We start from the raw sequence: 17382 nt of genomic DNA on the forward strand, positions 1-17382 counted from the left end.
GAGGCAGTGGATGTTGGTGTGTCTGCATGTGTCTGATGCTTGTGTGAGTGCCTGTTGATTGTGTGGTGCTCATGTTTGCCAGAACTTCCCTTGTGTGTTGAGGTGTGTGCATGCTGGTCTGAGGGTGTGCTTGGGATAGGCTGAGGTACAGAGGTGTGGGTCTGGGTGGAAGAAGTTGGAGGGGGGAGACTAGAGACAGGGACAATGGCTGCCATCAGTGCTGAGGCCAGAGTCTGAAAAGCTCTCTGAAGGGCTGTCTGACCAGAGTGAATGTCCTCCATGTATGCATTGGTTTGTTGCAACTGCCTCTCTACACCCTGGATGGCATTCAAAATGGTAGACTGCCCAACAGTGAGGGACCTGAGGAGGTCAATGGCCTCCTCACTGAGGGCAGCAGGGGTGACTGGGGCAGGGCCTGAGGTGCCTGGTGCGAAGGTGATGCCCACCCTCCTGGGTGAGCGGGCACAGGGAAAACGCTGAGGGGCTGCTAGAAGGCCAGTGCTGGTAGGGGGGGGTGGCGGCTGTACCTGTAGATGCGGGGGGCACAGATGGGTCCGCCACCGCAAGGGAGCTCCCATCAGAGGAGGAGTCCGTATCGCTGGTGTCAGCTCCTGTCCCCGCCATGGAGCTCCCCTCGCCCTCAGTCCCACTGGTGTATTCAGACTCCGTAGTGTCGCTCTCCAGGGCCATGTGGGATGCAGCTCCCTCCTGCTCCGGTGTCACTGCTCCTCCGCCTGATGATGCTAATGCACACAAGAACAGGGAGACCACAAAAAGGTGGGGGAGACAGAAGAAAGACATGTTGAGTGCATGCAATACCGCTACCGTTGGTGGACACTACAGACACAGAAGCCCCCTGCACTACGCCGCGCACTTGGAGTCCACTATTCAACCCCAGGGACATGGGTTACAATGCTATGGCTGATTTCTGCACACATGGATGTCACAGGAGCCTGACTAGGTGTAGTTGGCACTGTACACAGGTTGGGTGGGGTGCCACAGGGCCTGCCTTAAGAAGGGTCCTTGCCTACCAAACCCGTCCTGGCCTAGGGGTACCCACAGCCCAACTCCCCCACCCAGACACCTACAATGCGCGCTGAATCAGCAGAATGAGAGTGTACTCACCCACTTGTGGCTGCTATGATGCCCTCAAGCACCCATCCAGCTCCGGGTACGCCACCGCCAGGATCCTGAACATCAGGGGGGTCATGGTGCGACGGGCACCCCTCCCACGTTGGAAGGCCATCCCCAGCTGGGCCTCCGCCGTCTTCTTGCTCCAGCGGCAAATGTCCTCCCATCTTTTCCGGCAGTGGGTGCTCCGTCTGTGGTAGACCCTCAGGGTCCGGACTTCCTTGGCGATGGCACGCCAAATGTCCTTTTTCTGGTGGGCGCTGACCTACAGGAATTGTGCAGGGGAAAAAGAGAAGTAATTACCATCTGCACCGTCACAGTCATTGGCCCGCATCCCTACCCTTGCCATGATGCACATGCACTCACCGTCATTTCATGCACACCTCATTCTCACCCCCCGATCTTTCATCCACCCCACTCCACACAGGCATTGCCCATACAGCATGCTCACAGTGTACTTACCTGTTTGTCTGGAGGACCGTAGAGTAGCGTGTACTGGGGGAGGACCCCATCCATGAGTTTCTCCAACTCCTCCGTGCTGAAAGCAGGGCCCTTTCCCCAGACACACAAGCCATTGTCTCTTCCAGACTGAGGTCACAGCAGCACTTGCAGTGTAGGTCCTTTCCTGTCGAAGATCAGGTATCAAGTGATAGAACAGAGAGAAAATGGCGGTCACGTCCGCGGCGGTGCGTACCGTCACCGCCGGCATACATCGTCATTGGCTCCTGGGACCCATAGGGTCCAATGTTAACCAATGCAGGATTGCGCCGCGGTCTTCAACCGCCTACCGTGACGGTGTACAACACCAGCGCAGTTACCTCATATCCCCCTGTCCCACTTTATAGGTCAGGCAGCTGCCATTTAATGTGCCCACATGGCATTATTTTGGACTGCATCACACATATCTAGGCCTTGCCTAAACACTCATACATGCAAATTTCGATTTCCCATGATTTTTAGAGTAAGCTGTGTTTACGTACCTCAGAGTTGGTTGACTCTCTGCTCGCTGTTCTCCTCCATAGGCACCGTCCGCTGGGCCATGTGAGGAGATGGCGCCATCCTCCGGTGTACAGACCGCTGGTAGACCTGTCGACAATGGAGGAGCGACATGTGATCATCACCTACAGGCTTGATCGTGCCACAATCCAGGAACTGTGTGCCCAGTTGGAGCCAGACCTGATGTCAGGTATCCGCCATCCCACAGGAATACCCCCTCAAGTGCAGGTGTTGTCAGTACTCCATTTCCTAGCAAGTGGGACTTTTCAAACTACAGTGGCCATAGTATCAGGGATGTCCCAGCCTACTTTTTCCAACGTGTTGTCCAGAGTGTTGTCTGCCCTGCTGAAACACATGCAGAGCTACATCGTTTTCCCTCAGGTGGAGGATTTGCCTACAGTGAAAGGTGATTTCTATACCCTGGGACATATCCCCAACATCATAGGTGCCATTGATGGGACACATGTGGCCTTGGTTCCCCCCCCCCCGAGGAGTGAACAGGTGTACAGAAACCGGAAGAGTTACCATTCCATGAATGTGCAGATGGTGTGTTTGGGAGACCAGTGCATCTCCCATGTTAATGCAAAATTCCCTGGCTCAGTGCATGACGCTTACATCCTGTGGAATACCAGCATCCCTTATGTGATGGGGCAACTCCAGAGGCACCGGGTATGGCTATTAGGTGAGGGCATGGACCCAATACAGTGGGAATAGTTGTCTGGGTCTGTGGATGTCCCTATGAGTTAGTGTGTGTCCAACAGTTGTCCCTCGCCATTTGCAGGTGACTCTGGTTACCCCAACCTGTCATGGCTACTGACCCCAGTGAGGAATCCCAGGACAAAGGCAGAGGAACGCTACAATGAGGCCCATGGGCGAACTAGGAGGATTATAGAGCTGACCTTTGGCCTCCTGAAGGCCAGGTTCCGGTGCCTCCATATGACAGGTGGTTCCCTATTCTACTCACCAAAGAAGGTATGCCAGATCATCGTGGCCTGCTGTATGCTTCACAACTTGCGACAGGTGCCTTTTCTGCAGGAGGATGGTCCAGATGGAGGTCTTGTGGCAGCTGTGGACCCTGTGGACAGTGAAGACGAGGAAGCAGAAGAAGAGGACATAGACAACAGGAACACGGTGATCCTGCAATACTTCCAGTGAGACACAGGTAGGATGACAACACTGCCTGCTACATCTGATTTAAATCTACTACCTCTCTGCTGTCTGTCATTTTCACCCAGTGTATGGTCACTGAGTTGTCACTTTCCCTTACGATTTCACAGATGTGGGTCCCACTGTGTGACATCTGCTTTGTTTCCGCATGGACTAGAGCTGTGTGACATAGGTATGTTGAAATTACATTTGAAAGAGCTTTTTGCCACTGTAATTTCCAATACACTATTTCGAAATCACAGACAGACTCCTGATTGTTTTGTGCTTTAAGGGTGTTTATTTAAGTGCTCAATATTGGAGAGGGTTGTAAAATGGTGAAGGGTGATGGCGGAGGAATGTCCATGGCAGAGTCCAGTCTATTAGTCTCACAGGTGCATTGTCCAAAGGGGCATAGGAAGTGGAGCTGGGGCAGTTTAAGGATGGACAGGGTGACAAGGTGGGACAAAAGGATGACAATCAGGGTGGTCTCATTTCTTGACGGGGGTCTTGGCATTGTTCTCTGACTTTGTCCTGGATCTCAGGGACCGTTTGCAGGGTGGTTCTCCCTCTGCAGGGGGTGGGGTGCTGGTGTGGTGGTCCTGTGGCCGTGCCTCCTGTCCACTAGCGCCGGCGAAGGTGGTGGGCAGTTCATCGTCCAGGCTGGTGTCGGGGGCCCCCTGTTGTGCCACAGTGTCCCTCCTGGTGTTGACGAGTTCCTTCAGCACCCCTACAATGGTGCCCAGGGTGGTATTGATGGATTTGAGTTCCTCCTGAAGCCCAAATACTGTTCCTCCTGCAGCCGCTGGGTCTCCTGAAACTTGGCCAGTACTGTTGCCATCGTCTCCTGGGAATGGTGGTAGGCTCCCATGATGTTGGGGAGGGCCTCGTGGAGAGTGGGTTCCCTGGGCCTGTCCTCCCCCTGTCGCACAGCAGCCCTCCCAGTTCCCCTGTGTTCCTGGGCCTCTGTCCCCTGAACCGTGTGTCCACTGCCACTGCCCCCAGGTCCCTGTTGTTGTTGGGGTGGTGGGTTAGCCTGGGTTCCCTGTAGTGGTGAACACACTGCTGCTTGACGTGTACTGGGGACAGAGGTATGGGCCCGCTGGGTGGGTGCTGTGCTGGTGTTTCCAGAAGTGGGAAGCTCTGTATGGGCTTATGCCAGTGTGAGGGTAACCAACTGTCCCGAGGTCCCAGGTGGGCCGGGCTGGTCATCTAGATCCAGTTGGACAGAGCTGCTGTCATCACTGTGGGCCTCTTCTGTTGGTGGAGTGGACATATCTGGACCCTCCTGTCCGGTGACGTTGGGTAGGGGTCCTGCAGGGGTGTAAAAGCATGATTATTGCATCTGTGTGTGCCATGGTGTGCAATGGGTGGGTGACCGTGTACCCCAGTGCTTGCATTCCTGTGTAGGACCTTGTATGATAATTGTGTAGGGGGGTGTGGGTATGTGCAGTGGCCATGCATTGGTGATGGGTGTCCATGCTTTGGTGTTGCATGCAGGGCTTGGGTTTGAGATGTGTGGTTTGTGATATTGGGACATGTGTGAGGAGTTGGAGTGATGGGGTGAGGGTGAGGGTGGGGGTATGTGATGGCATGCAGGTTGGGTGGGGGATGAAATAGTGAGAGATTTGAATTACCAGAGTCCATTCCTCCAGCTACTCCTGCGAGGCCCTCAGGATGCAGTATAGCCAAGACCTGCTCCTCCCATGTTGTTATTTGTGGGGGAGGAGGTCCTCTGTACTGCAATGTGGTGTCTTGAGACCACGGAATGCACCTTACCCAGTAGGTCGTTCCACCTCTTCTTGAAGTCATCCCTAGTTCTTGGGTGCTGTCCCACTGCATTGACCCTGTCCACGATTCTGCACCATAGCTCCAACTTCCTAGCTATGGTGGTGTGCTGCACCTGTGATCCGAATAGCTGTGGCTCTACCCGGATGATTTCCTCCACCATGACCCTGAGCTCCTCCTCAGAGAACCTGGGGTGTCTTTGCGGTGCCATGGGGTGGTGTGGGTGATGTGTGGGGTGATATTTAGAGGTGTGTTGTGTGAGGTGCGTGGATGTTATGTGAGTGATGGTGTTGTGTGCCTGTGGATGCTGGTGTTGTTGATGGTGGTGTCTGTCTCTGGCCTTCTTTCAGAATTTTTGGTCGTAGGGGTTTGTGGGTCTGTGTTTTATATTGTTTTGGGTGTGTGGGAATGGTGTGTGTATGTGTATCAGGTGTGTGTGTTTTGATTTGTCCAATGTGGATGTGTTTCGTAAATGTGTGTGTATTTTGAGCGCAGCGGTGTGTACCGCCAATGGAATACCACGGTTGAAAGACAGCCGCGTGGATTCGTGGGTCGTGATAGTGGGGGCGTATTTCTGTTGGCGTGACGGTGGAGGTTTTGTTATCGGCAGTTAATCACTGACCTTTGGTGTGGCGGACTTGTGTGGGTGTCTAGATTTTGGCAAATTCCGGGCGTTGGGTCATAATGACCGTGGCTGAACTCCGCGGACATGGAGTTGTGTTGGCGGTCTTCTGCACGGCGGTAAGTGGCTTTTACCGCCAATGTTGTAATGACCCCCATAGTCTTTAAAAATGTGTATCTTTGCTTGTGTATGTTGGATTTTTTTCGTTTTAGTCTTGTTTTAATCAGATAAATATTGGCTATTTTTCTAAACTGTGTGGACCCCTTTTGTAGTGTTTTTACTGTTATTGTGTGTGTGTACAAATACTTTATACATTGCCTCTGAGATAAGCCAGACTGTTCGTGCCAAGCTAGTTTAGAGTGAGGGTCCCTACTTGGACAGGGTGCAAAGCACTGCCAACTAGAGGCCCTATTTCTAACAATCTGTGTAAGTCACTCCTCTAGCTGGCCTCAGATTCCAAAGACAGGGTGTAACATATGACAAGGGCGTCACATGTATTTTACATGTCCTGAGAGTAAACAAGCAGAACTACTGTTTTTATTGTGGAAAGACTTAGGGGGTCATTCTGACCCGGGCGGGCGGCGGTCGCCGCCCGCCTGGCGGGAAACACCAAATGGCCGCCCCGCGGTCAAAAGACCGCGGGGGCCATTCTGACTTTCCCGCTGGGCCGGCGGGCGCCCGCCAAGGGAGCGCCCGCCGGCCCAGCGAGAAAGGTCCTGCAACACAGAAGCCGGCTCCAAATGGAGCCGACGGTGTTGCAGGTGTGCGACGGGTGCAGTAGCACCCGTCGCGATTTTCACTGTCTGCTATGCAGACAGTGAAAATCATGCTGGGGCCCTGTTAGGGGGCCCCTGCACTGCCCATGCCAGTGGCATGGGCAGTGCAGGGGCCCCCAGGGGCCCCACGACACCCGTTCCCGCCATTCTGTTCCTGGCGGTAAAAAACGCCAGAAACAGGCTGGCGGGAAGGGGGTCGGAATCAGGTTCAGCCCAGCCAGGGGAAATCCGGCGGAAAACCGCCGGATCCCCTTTTCTGACCGCGGCTTTACCAGCCTGTTGGCGGTGCTTCCGTTGCCCGTGGCCCTGGTGGTCTTGGACCGCCAGGGTCGGAATGAGGACCTTAGTCCTCCAATTGGCAAGTACAGGATTTCACCTTAAAACCTCAGCTATGCTAACTCCTGAACGGTGCAACCAAAGTGGACACTCCGAGGTATGGAACAACTCATTACATTAAGTCCGGCATGTATCCCAATTAATGTAACTTATTGCAGCATGGAGCTTTTAGTTGCCACATTGTTTCCTTTAAAACATCTGTGCCTTCCAGGCATGCACGGAGCCTGTTCAATGAGACAGTGTCTGCCCTTCTGGATAGATGCACCAACTACCCTCAAGAAGGAGAACAACAAGGGATTACAGACCAGAGAGGTGTTATCTCCCTCCTGCATGAAGCCACTTGGGTATTGGTTCCAAAAGGAAGGTTTCAAAGAAGAAGCCATCTTTGAAGGACAGGAGTGCTACACTAGGGAGGAGGGCTGCCCAATTGTTCAGTCTTGTTCAGGCAGACAAGCTAGTACAGGGAGCAGAGTGAGAAAACCAGTTGCCAAACCCATTTTCCCATGAGCGAGTAGCCCTGCAGTAGCCACAACCCAGGGGTAAGCTAGTAACGTCTGGGCACTGAGTGAGGGGTCTTGCCATCTTGGAAGTGGGCAAAATGGTGCATCTTGGGATCGGCAGGTGCCACACTCCACAGGAAGTGGTCACCAGGTGGGAAGGAAACTGGTACCCTTTTGGCTACCAAATGCATCCTGCCCTAAAGGCATTTTCTGAACTCCGATATCTACCAACTGGAAGAGGGACCAAAGAAGATTGCCCTGCTGCACCAAGGGACCATCTAAGAGAGGCTGCACCGAAGTGAACTGCATTTGCTGCACCTGGTGGCTAGTGAATAAAAGGGGCTGTGCCTGTTGTGTTCTGCTCAAAGGAGAAGCCATCTCCAGAGCCCAGCAAAGCCAAGCTGGTTGAGTTAAAATTCTTTTAGTTATTATTACTTGCAAAATCCATATCTTTGGAACCCTCTAGTGGATCTAGGTGATTATGGTGTCCACAATTTTAAAAAAATACAGTCTATTTTGATAAATTGGTGTTGGATTTTTTGAGTGGTGTGCCAATTCCTTCTGTAATTGTTTTGGTGCTGTTTAAATGCTTCACACTAGTTCCATTTTGTAAGCTTTGCTGCTTAGTGCTACAGCTACCGTGGCCTGAGCTGAGTGTTTGACAGATAAAAACTCCTGGTCTTAAAGGGGTTGGTGAGTGTATTACATGGTGAGGACACACAACAGAAAGGAATCCCCCTGAATTTTCTCTCATGGAATGTGAATGAACATAGAGTAAGAAACGGAAGGAAGAAGATCCTAGTGTCTCTAAGGCTTTCAGAAGCTGGGTAATAATATTCCATGAGACACATTTACTGAAAAAGGAGTGTTAAAAGCACTGAGGAGGTAAAGGTGGATCAGAGGGTTTGAGTGTACAGACCAGATGTGCTGTGTGAAAGGGGTGGCCACCCTGATTAAAACCTCTGCTCAGGCTATGTTGGGAGATTACATAGTAGATCCCGGTGGGCGGTGGCTGAGAGCAAAGATTCAGGTACATATATATGGCATGCATTAGCAGGTTTGTTCGTCCCACATACAGATGATCCCGGTACTTTTTAGGCCTTTTATTGTGAACGTTTGGAATTAGCAGTACAGACCATGATTTTTGCGGGGAGGGGGGCATTAGTGTAATACTTGACCCTGAACTTGATAAATCTACCACAAAGAAAATGGCTGATTCTCCAAAGATGTTAGCACAAGTGCAAGTGAGACAGATGATGAAGGATCCAGGCTTATATGATGTGTGGAGACAAAGGGCTGGTAGTGATAAAAGCTTCACTTTCCATAGTAAGAAATATGGTCACTTCTCTCGAATTGACTTTTTTCTTTTAGATAATAGAATGGCTAACAGAATTAAGGTGTAGAGTCAACTCCCCGAGCATTTGTCTGATCACTCAGCAGTCATGCTGGATTTATACTTGGGTGAGAGTGGTGATCTTCCCAGATGGACTCTAGATAGGACTCTGCTGCTTGATCAAGAGGTAGTTAGTCAGCTGATGCAAGACGGAGTGGCTTATTTTGAGACGAACAATGGATCTGCGCCCCTGCATATAATTTGGGACGCTTTTAAAGCCTTCATTAGAGGGAGGTTTAGAAGTGTAGTGGCTTGTAAACCTAGAGGATCCAAGTGTAAACTCAGTGACTTGGGGGGGGGGAATTACAAGAATACTGAAGGCTAGGGACATCATGGTGGAGCCCAGGAAATAGTGAATCTCTACACTGAAATCAGAGGCAGGGGAGGAGCTCGCTGATTATTCGGAAGGCATTTCGAACAGGAAATGGGAAGTGGGATAATATAAAGCCACTATTTACTTCATAGAAGTCACTAATCCAGGATGCTAATGAGTCCCTGAAAAGGGTATCTCCTAAGATTGCTCCCTGGAGGTGCCAAATAGGAATTGGGGGGGGGGGGTGACAATCGCCCCATTAAAGCAAGGCCACAAATGGTCTATGGTCTGATATGTGCCTACCCAAGTAGTCGCAATGGGAAAACGATGAGCTGAGTTATGATGAACAAACTATATGTTCTAGGCACACATGAAGGTCATGTGGGGTAAAGTAGTAGGAGTAAAGGCCCCAGGTTATGTTATCTCCAAACATTGGCTAGTGCCCAGTGCCTCACTTGAACAGGCATTGTTGCTTGTGGGACTGTGAGGTAATGGGAGGTGTGATCTGTCCAGGTTCATGTTTAAGACTGCTTTATTGCTTCTGCCTAGGACCCAAAGAAGATGGGCCCTAGGCGAAGAAAGCCTGAGAGTCTTGCAAGAAATGTGAACTGGTCCAAGTTTTGGACACAGATGCTATCCAACATAAGGGCTGAACTGCCTAGTAAATCCTACACCAGTACAAATCTGCCCTCATTGTCAGATGCCAGCACACACACAAAAACATGCATTGACTAACCCGGGATGCTAGGGCCAGCGGGAACAATGTATGATGATGTCATGACAGTCTGTCCACTCCCCTTAGTGTTCTGCCAGAGGAACAGCAATACTGTTCGCCAAGTAGCGCACCCAATGGATTGGAGTTGTGGAGAAAGTAATAAAGACAGCCTAATGGTTCTCTGTGATCTGCACTCATTCCAAAAGTGTTTCTGATGTCATCTCAGGGTGGTATAATGGAGGATGGCGCTGTCTCTAGTAGTCAGAATAGAGAGGGAAGGGTATTTGCTCTATTAACATTCGTTAACCAGTGACCTTCTCAATCACTCTAACCACACATGCACATAAGCCAGTCGTAAGGGTCTCTTTACATTCACACTCACATGTATACGTAGGCTGTATAGCTGCTTGATCGCAGAAACAAATAAGTTGTGGTGTCACTCTTCTGAATACTTCTTGGATCAACTGCAGTGTTCCTTGACCAGCTTTTGCGTGAGTACACCTTCTCAATTAGCCATATAGTCTCTTTAAATTGCCAAGGTCGCAAGATTAAACTCTTTTACTCTTTGTCAGAGATCAAATGCGCTACAAAGGTTGAAGTGTGTGTTCTCTGAGCCTCTTACTCTTTCTGTGAAAGTGCGCTGTCAAGTGTGTTAGCACTCAGTACTGAGTCTCTTATTAACACTCTGGGTGTCCTATGTACAAAGGATGCTAGAGTTACTTCACTCTCACATGTTGCATTTCTTGCATGCACATGCTAGGCACTTAGCTGTTGTAGTCTTGTGGAGATGCGGTTATATGCAGCGCTGCAACCACTTAGCTGAGTTGTGGAGAGAAGTCGCCATGCGTCTGCCTTCAAGAATTGAGGTGCCTGATCACCTCACAAGCAAAGTCAGTGTCCCGGAATTCCAGGCAATGGTGGAGATCAGGAGCAGAGGACCTTCCATGTCAAAGCCGGATTTCCTAGCAAGGGCGTGGTCTTTATGCCCTCAAAACAAAGATGGCCACCAGGGCTATGATCGTGCAGGATTTGCACGAGATGCTGCTGTTACACGTGTAACAAACTTTGCGATGCTGGTCTAGTTACCGGGAGTTTACTGTGACACCAGAAGGGGTCTGGCCAGAGGCTATAAAATAAATAGGGCAAGACTATACATGGTCTTTTGATTCCAACTATATGAGCACGTGTGAGCGCTGTCTCTGCAAGCTGTGCGAGGTGAGTATTACAGGCCCAGCACCGGTCGTTACACTAGCGACGAGGATGGTCTGCCTGCGCTGCCCTTGCTACCCCAATATATCCACTGGGTCCACTGTGCCCTGTCTCTTTGCCAGCCCGTAGTTACTCCAACCCAGCTCCTGTGTCAGAGCCGATGCTCTGCACCGGCCACCGGTATTTGCATGCAGCCCCAAACTGCTAGCACGATCAAGGTACAGTGGAATCTTTGTTTATCGCCTCATGCACCGCCTGTGCACTCTGGAGGCCGCATGCTGTCTCACCCTGGCCCCAAGGCCTAGCTGCACAGCATTCCCACTCACCGGCACGCAGATTGTCCCAAGCCTCCCTACACTCTACTCCCAGCCCTCGCACACCTGCGCTGCCACGCCCTGTCTACTAGTGCCGGAGAATACTGTTTGATGTCGCACAGTACTCCCTGCCGCCCAGAGTCCTCCCAAGTCGCCGCAGGTTGTCGGAGCAGCCCTTCCAATGCACTATGTCGCATCGCAACCAGGAACAGGTATTGAACAGGCCCGCCACATTGCACTGGGAGGAAGCTGCTGCTCAGTCCCCGAGGCCACAGTGCTCTGATGCCCTGAACATGCACTGGTTCAATAGCACATGCAAGTGTGTGCACCACGCAGCAAACCTTAAAAAAATAATCAATAAAGGAAAGAACAGAACGTGAATTTAGTGAAAATAAAGACACCATCAACCACTCAAAACAAAAGACATTACAAGCACTAATTGCCAAGGTGCATACTCTTCACTTCAACAATCATAACAGACAACCATGAAGTACCAGCCAACCCTTCACAAGTCGCAGAGCAACAAACCATGGTGGGAGCACTACCCCCTTTCAGTGAACTAGCTGACCCCGCGGCAGCCTCCCCACGAGCAAAAATATAGGTTGGGAGACTAAAGAACTACTTCATCACCACCAGAGAGTGAGATGGGGTTGTCAAAAGGTCATTATTGCTTCATTTCGGCAGTGGTGAGATATATAAGATGTTCAAGCATCTTCCCAGCACAGACGAGGTGGATGACTATGACACAGCAGTAAAAGCACTCAATGCCCATTTTGAGATGACCTAATCTCAAGAGACTTAAACTGCACCAGGCACAACAATGAGAAGGCGAATCCATAGACCAATTCTATGAACAACTACAAGAACTGGCCAGCACCTGCACGGCGGGCAATCAGCCCAAAGAAATCCATGCCTAAATCATCCAAGGCTGTCGCAAAAAGACACTGCGAGGGCTCATCCTAAGGCAACCAAATATCAGCCTTGAAGATATTCTCATAGTGGCAAGGTTGCATGACCTCTCAGTGGCCAGGGCAACCGAGATGGAAGCCGCAATAGCCCAAATACCTGAAAAAGCTCCCATCGTCAAAATGGAACATGTGGGTGGCATGCTAGGGTCACAACTCAAGGGGAAACCCCAGGCAACAGCCTTAACCAGACAAGGGTCACGTTGCACACACTGTGGATGTTAAGAGCATACCCCAAAAGACTGCCCCGCCCAAAGACGGCAGTGCTCCAACTGTGGAAAGCTGAACCACTTTACAGCTATATGCCGTGGAAACACCAAAACCAGAAGCATGAGAGGGAGATGCCCAGTCGCAAGAACCGTGAGACACATATCCGTGGAAGACCTAGGGTCTCCAGACCAAAAACGGACAGATGGAGAATGGGGACGCAAACCAGAAGTCTCTTCTCCAGATGAAGAGGAGATATTCTTCATATCCTCCTCCAATGACCTAAAGAGGAACCGAAGGCCCCAACCAATCAGTGTGGTTGACATTATCAGGGTCCCAAGTCAAAGTACTGATTTACACAGGCATCTCTGTCAATGTCATGGGCATCCAGCAATGTCAATAGGCGTACTTTAGATCAAACGTCAAGCCCACAATGACAGGGAGCATCCCACATTAGTGAAAGCGAAAGTGAAGCATAGTCTTGTGGTCATGCCTGCAGAAGCTTAAATACCAAAGTTCTGAGATGCTGACTGCTACCCTGTAGTCATTCAAAGTGGATCAAAGGGTCAAAATCCAGACTTCTAAGGAAAGAAAACAGTGAAGGACAATATTTTGTTGGTGTTCAGTACCAGCTGCTCAAGCTCGCTCTTGTAATTTTTGTTTTAAACGGTGCCCGTTAACTTGCGTCATGTCACATTAGAGCCAACTGCTTTTCCACAATATTTAGTGAACTGGGGGGGGTTAATTGCCTGACCAGAACACTACAACGATTTTGATTTCTAGTGGTAATATATCCATGATGGTTCTTTAAGAGCAAACATACACCGAATTCGCTATGTTTGATTGACATTTTATGTAAATCAGAAAACACAGCAATTTAGCTGTTAGTCTAAGGCTAATAACAGACAAGAGTCTTGATGAAGCTTGAGTCAGGAGAATAAAACGTGTTGGCCAAATGCCAATAATGCAACTAACTACAACATTGTGGTTAAAGAAAAAAATGATAGTACAATTTCATAATGGGATGTGAATTTTAAGATTGTTAAAGGAAAGCAGAATTTGTGTAAGTATCAATGAATTGGAATAAGATCTACCAATAGTATGAACACTTTATTTGATAAGTGAAAGAAAATAGAAAAAAGAGTAGATCTATTGCCACTCACCTGCAGGTATGCTTGTCACTTATCTCAGGAGAGGAGTCAAACAGGAGGTTCTCTCTATTAAATAATCCTCTTAAAGGGGAGCAGTATAAACAGGGGGCGGCCCCTGCCAGCAGCAGTAGCTGCAAAACCTTTACCAGAAAACGATAATAAAGGGGCAGGGCCACGGGGTGACGAGCAGTGATGGGGAGTGCCAAGCACTCCCTCTGACTGCGCATGTATGTTTGCCCGGCCGTCTTGGGCCGACCAACACATATGCGCTTTAGGCTCTCTCCAGCCCAGCAACACAGTTGCCAGGCTGGAGAGAGCATGCACACGCTCCTTGTCTGCTTGGGAGCAGCATCAGGACTGGTCGCAGGACAGGCTGGGAGACTGTGCCTACAGTGATGAGGAGAAGGAGGAGCAGAGCGGCGCGCGGCGTTCAGGTAAAAGTAAAAAAAAAAAAAAAAAAAAAATGTTTATTCTCTCCTCCTCGCACACCGCCCCACCCCTTCTGCACCCCGCAAGTCGCGACTGAGTTTAAACAAATAATTTAAAAAACATGCACTCATTAAAATAAGCCTGCACCGGGCTACCAACCCTGGAACTTCTGAGCCTAGACAAATAAGGAGTTCAATGTATAACTGAATGCCTCGGGGGAGCTCAAGGGGTCTTTATTCAATAGCATTGGTCCTGGAAGTGCGCTTTAAATGCTTCCATCGGAACTTGTTGTTGGTTGGGGGAAGTGCTGAGCCGCTGAAAGGCCACGTCCATTCACACATAGCTGGTGATGTATAATTTAATAACAACTCATTTGCATGCAGTTGAATGCCATTCCCACCCCCAGCCTGTCCAATACTTGCTGTTGGTTGGAGATCAGCTGGGTGGGGGGAGATCTTTGCAGAGTGCCTCTTTTGGTTCAGGTATCAGTGGTAGGCTGTGGGGTGGCAACTGCTTTCTGTCCCAAACTAGAGGTGTAACAGGCAGCAACCCTCTGCATGGTCACCCTGAAGACTGCATCAGAACATCAAAGTCCCGTTACTCAACAACTGTGCCTCCGCTCTTCTGGCTGCAAGCTAAGGTACGTCTTGCAGCAGGGACAGTTTCAACATGGATTAGCGCAACGAAAAAGCAGCAATAGCCTGCATGGCATCCATGCTGTTCTTCCATCCTGCAGCATATTTGTTTTTTACGCAACGTTCACAAGTCTGGCTAAAATGTGTTTTTACCATGTCTCATTCATGAAAAATGCATTGTTTTACGAACAAGCAGCATATGGTGAGCATGATTGGAGCTAGTTTGAGCAAGGATTACATATATTTATGCGGAATAAGCACAAATAAGGATGATGTAGTGTGTGAAACTACGTCAATAGACTGCTGTCCCGAAGTATAACCAGAATATTAAAGAAATGTGTTTGGTGAGGCGCTGTGACACCAGCAGGCCTTGGGGCACTCCTCAACAGCCACTACCTCCGCACTCAAACCACTAGTATTTAACCCCTTGGATGCGGGCGTCGGCCACTGGCTGACGCCCGCACTACCTCCCTGGTGCGGGTCACGACCAGTGGCCGACACCAGGGAGGGGGTTAATAAATCCTCAGTTGAGTTCCCCGGGAGACACAGAAGCTTTTCCGTGTCTCCGCCGTCCCCCGCCCGCCCCTTTGTGACGGCGCTGACGTCACTTTGTGGATTTCCCTATCGGAGCAGGAAGCGGCCCCCCACGTTCGGGAAGGCTTCGTAAGAAAGGGGAGACTCTCCCCTTTCTTACGAGGCCTTCCTGAAAGTGTTTCCTGGCCCCTGATCGCAGCACAGCTGCGATCGGGGACCAGGAAACACCACTAGGCACCAGGGATTTCACTTGGGGGGTCGGCGCACTCGGAAAACGGGCCGGCCCCCTCTCCCCCGATCGCGCCCCCCCCCCCAGGGCCCAAATTTTATTTAAAAAAAAAAGAAAAACTAATGGACAGGGGGTCGCCCGTGGGCAGGGCGACCCCCTGTGGGGGCAATATTTTTTTTAGTTGTTGTAGGGTTACCATACAACAACTAAAAAAAATATCGATATATATATATATATATATATATATATATATATATTTATAGATATATCTATGTAGATATATCTATCTACATGGATATATCTATGGATAGATCTATAGATATATCTATATATATCTATGTAGATAGATAGATATATAGAGATATATATATATATATATATATATATATATATATATATATATATATATATATATATAGATCTATCACTTTTGTCAATACGTGTGTGGCTGCGATTGGCCCCCAGGAAAACCAGACCCACATATAAAAGTTATATATATATATATATATATATATATATATATATATATATATATTTGCCACCAGTTGTCTTGCAGTTGCAGCTTGCGTCTTCAAAGCAATGCACATACTTCAACTGATGCATTTCAACTGTAGCTTTTAGGCAGCAATAAAAAAAGTCAAGTACGTATTGTGATTATGTTTCTGCTACAAAAGGGTCAGACTTGTCTAGTGGCTGTTTTAGTGCCATAAAGAAGCACAGAAGGTTTATATGCCTACTGCAAAGAGCAAATCTGTATTTTATGTAAATAGCTGAGTACATTAGTAAAGTCAGCCATTACCTGCGCTATAATATAAATTAAATGTATGTGCAGGTGGAGGGCGGCTATGGAGAGATGAAGGGCACTTTTAATGGGTGGTAATGGGGGAATCCGAGGAGGAGGGAGTGGGAGCATCAATAATGATTGTTGGACTGGTCGCAGGAGGTGCTAAAGGCTGTGACGAATGGTATGTGACAAGGTGTTTTTAGAGTGTCTTGAAAGAACGTGCTGATTGAGGGAAGAAGCGCAGGTAAGGTGGCCTCTACTGTTGCACGTATCTCACACACACCATCAATTTTGTGACTGTTTACGTAGGCTAGTGTTTTAGAGCAACAGTTTAGCCAATAGCAGAGATGGCATCTTGATGGATGACTGCTGCCGTCACTCAGGTTATGGAGGACAGCTCTGACATAGGATCAGAGACTGAGACATCAGATACTGAGACCGCATCTGAGGGATAGGACAGTGGCGCAGACTCTGGGAGTGATTTTTCAGTCGGAGGAGTCCCATTCGATAACTCCTCTTCCAGTAAATTATGAGGGAGGTGATGAGGACAGTCCTGCTGTCCCTTCGCAAGCACAGTCTGTGCAACGGGGTAATAGTGGGTTAGCCCAACCCAGAGAGCAGGTGAATGAGGCGGCAAGCAGAGGGAGAGAGTGCTCTCTTGGGAGCTCCCCAATTTAGTTCAGCCCCAAATTCCACTGCCCAAATTGTATTGTGGAGACATCAAAATTATCTATCACAAAACAAACTGGTTTTGTAAGGCATGCACCTGTGTTTTTGGTCCTGGGTTCGGCGGCCATATAGAGAAACACACTAAACCCAAACATTTCTGGAAACTAGATATTCGGGGGAGTCCACAGAGGTGTGACTTGTGTGGATTCCCCAAAGTTTTCTTACCCAGAATACCCTGCAAAGCTGAAATGTTGAATAAAAACTCTATTTTTCTCGAATTTCTGTCACACAAACTACAGGAATATGCTGGGATCCACAAAATTCCTACCACCCAGTGATTCCTCACCTGTCCTGATAAAAACACTACCCCACTTGAGTGCCTACACCTAGTGCCTGCGTCAGGAATGGATCACCCCAGGGTCAACAGCTGCCTCATGTAAGGATCAACATTGACCGTTGTGTGATCTATTCCAGTCGCGGGCACCAGGCCTACCCACACAAGGGAGGTACCATTTCTATCGGGAGACTTGGGGGAACGCTGGG

The sequence above is a fragment of the Pleurodeles waltl genome, chromosome 5 (assembly GCF_031143425.1).
Source record: "Pleurodeles waltl isolate 20211129_DDA chromosome 5, aPleWal1.hap1.20221129, whole genome shotgun sequence".
Lineage (NCBI taxonomy): Eukaryota > Metazoa > Chordata > Amphibia > Caudata > Salamandridae > Pleurodeles > Pleurodeles waltl.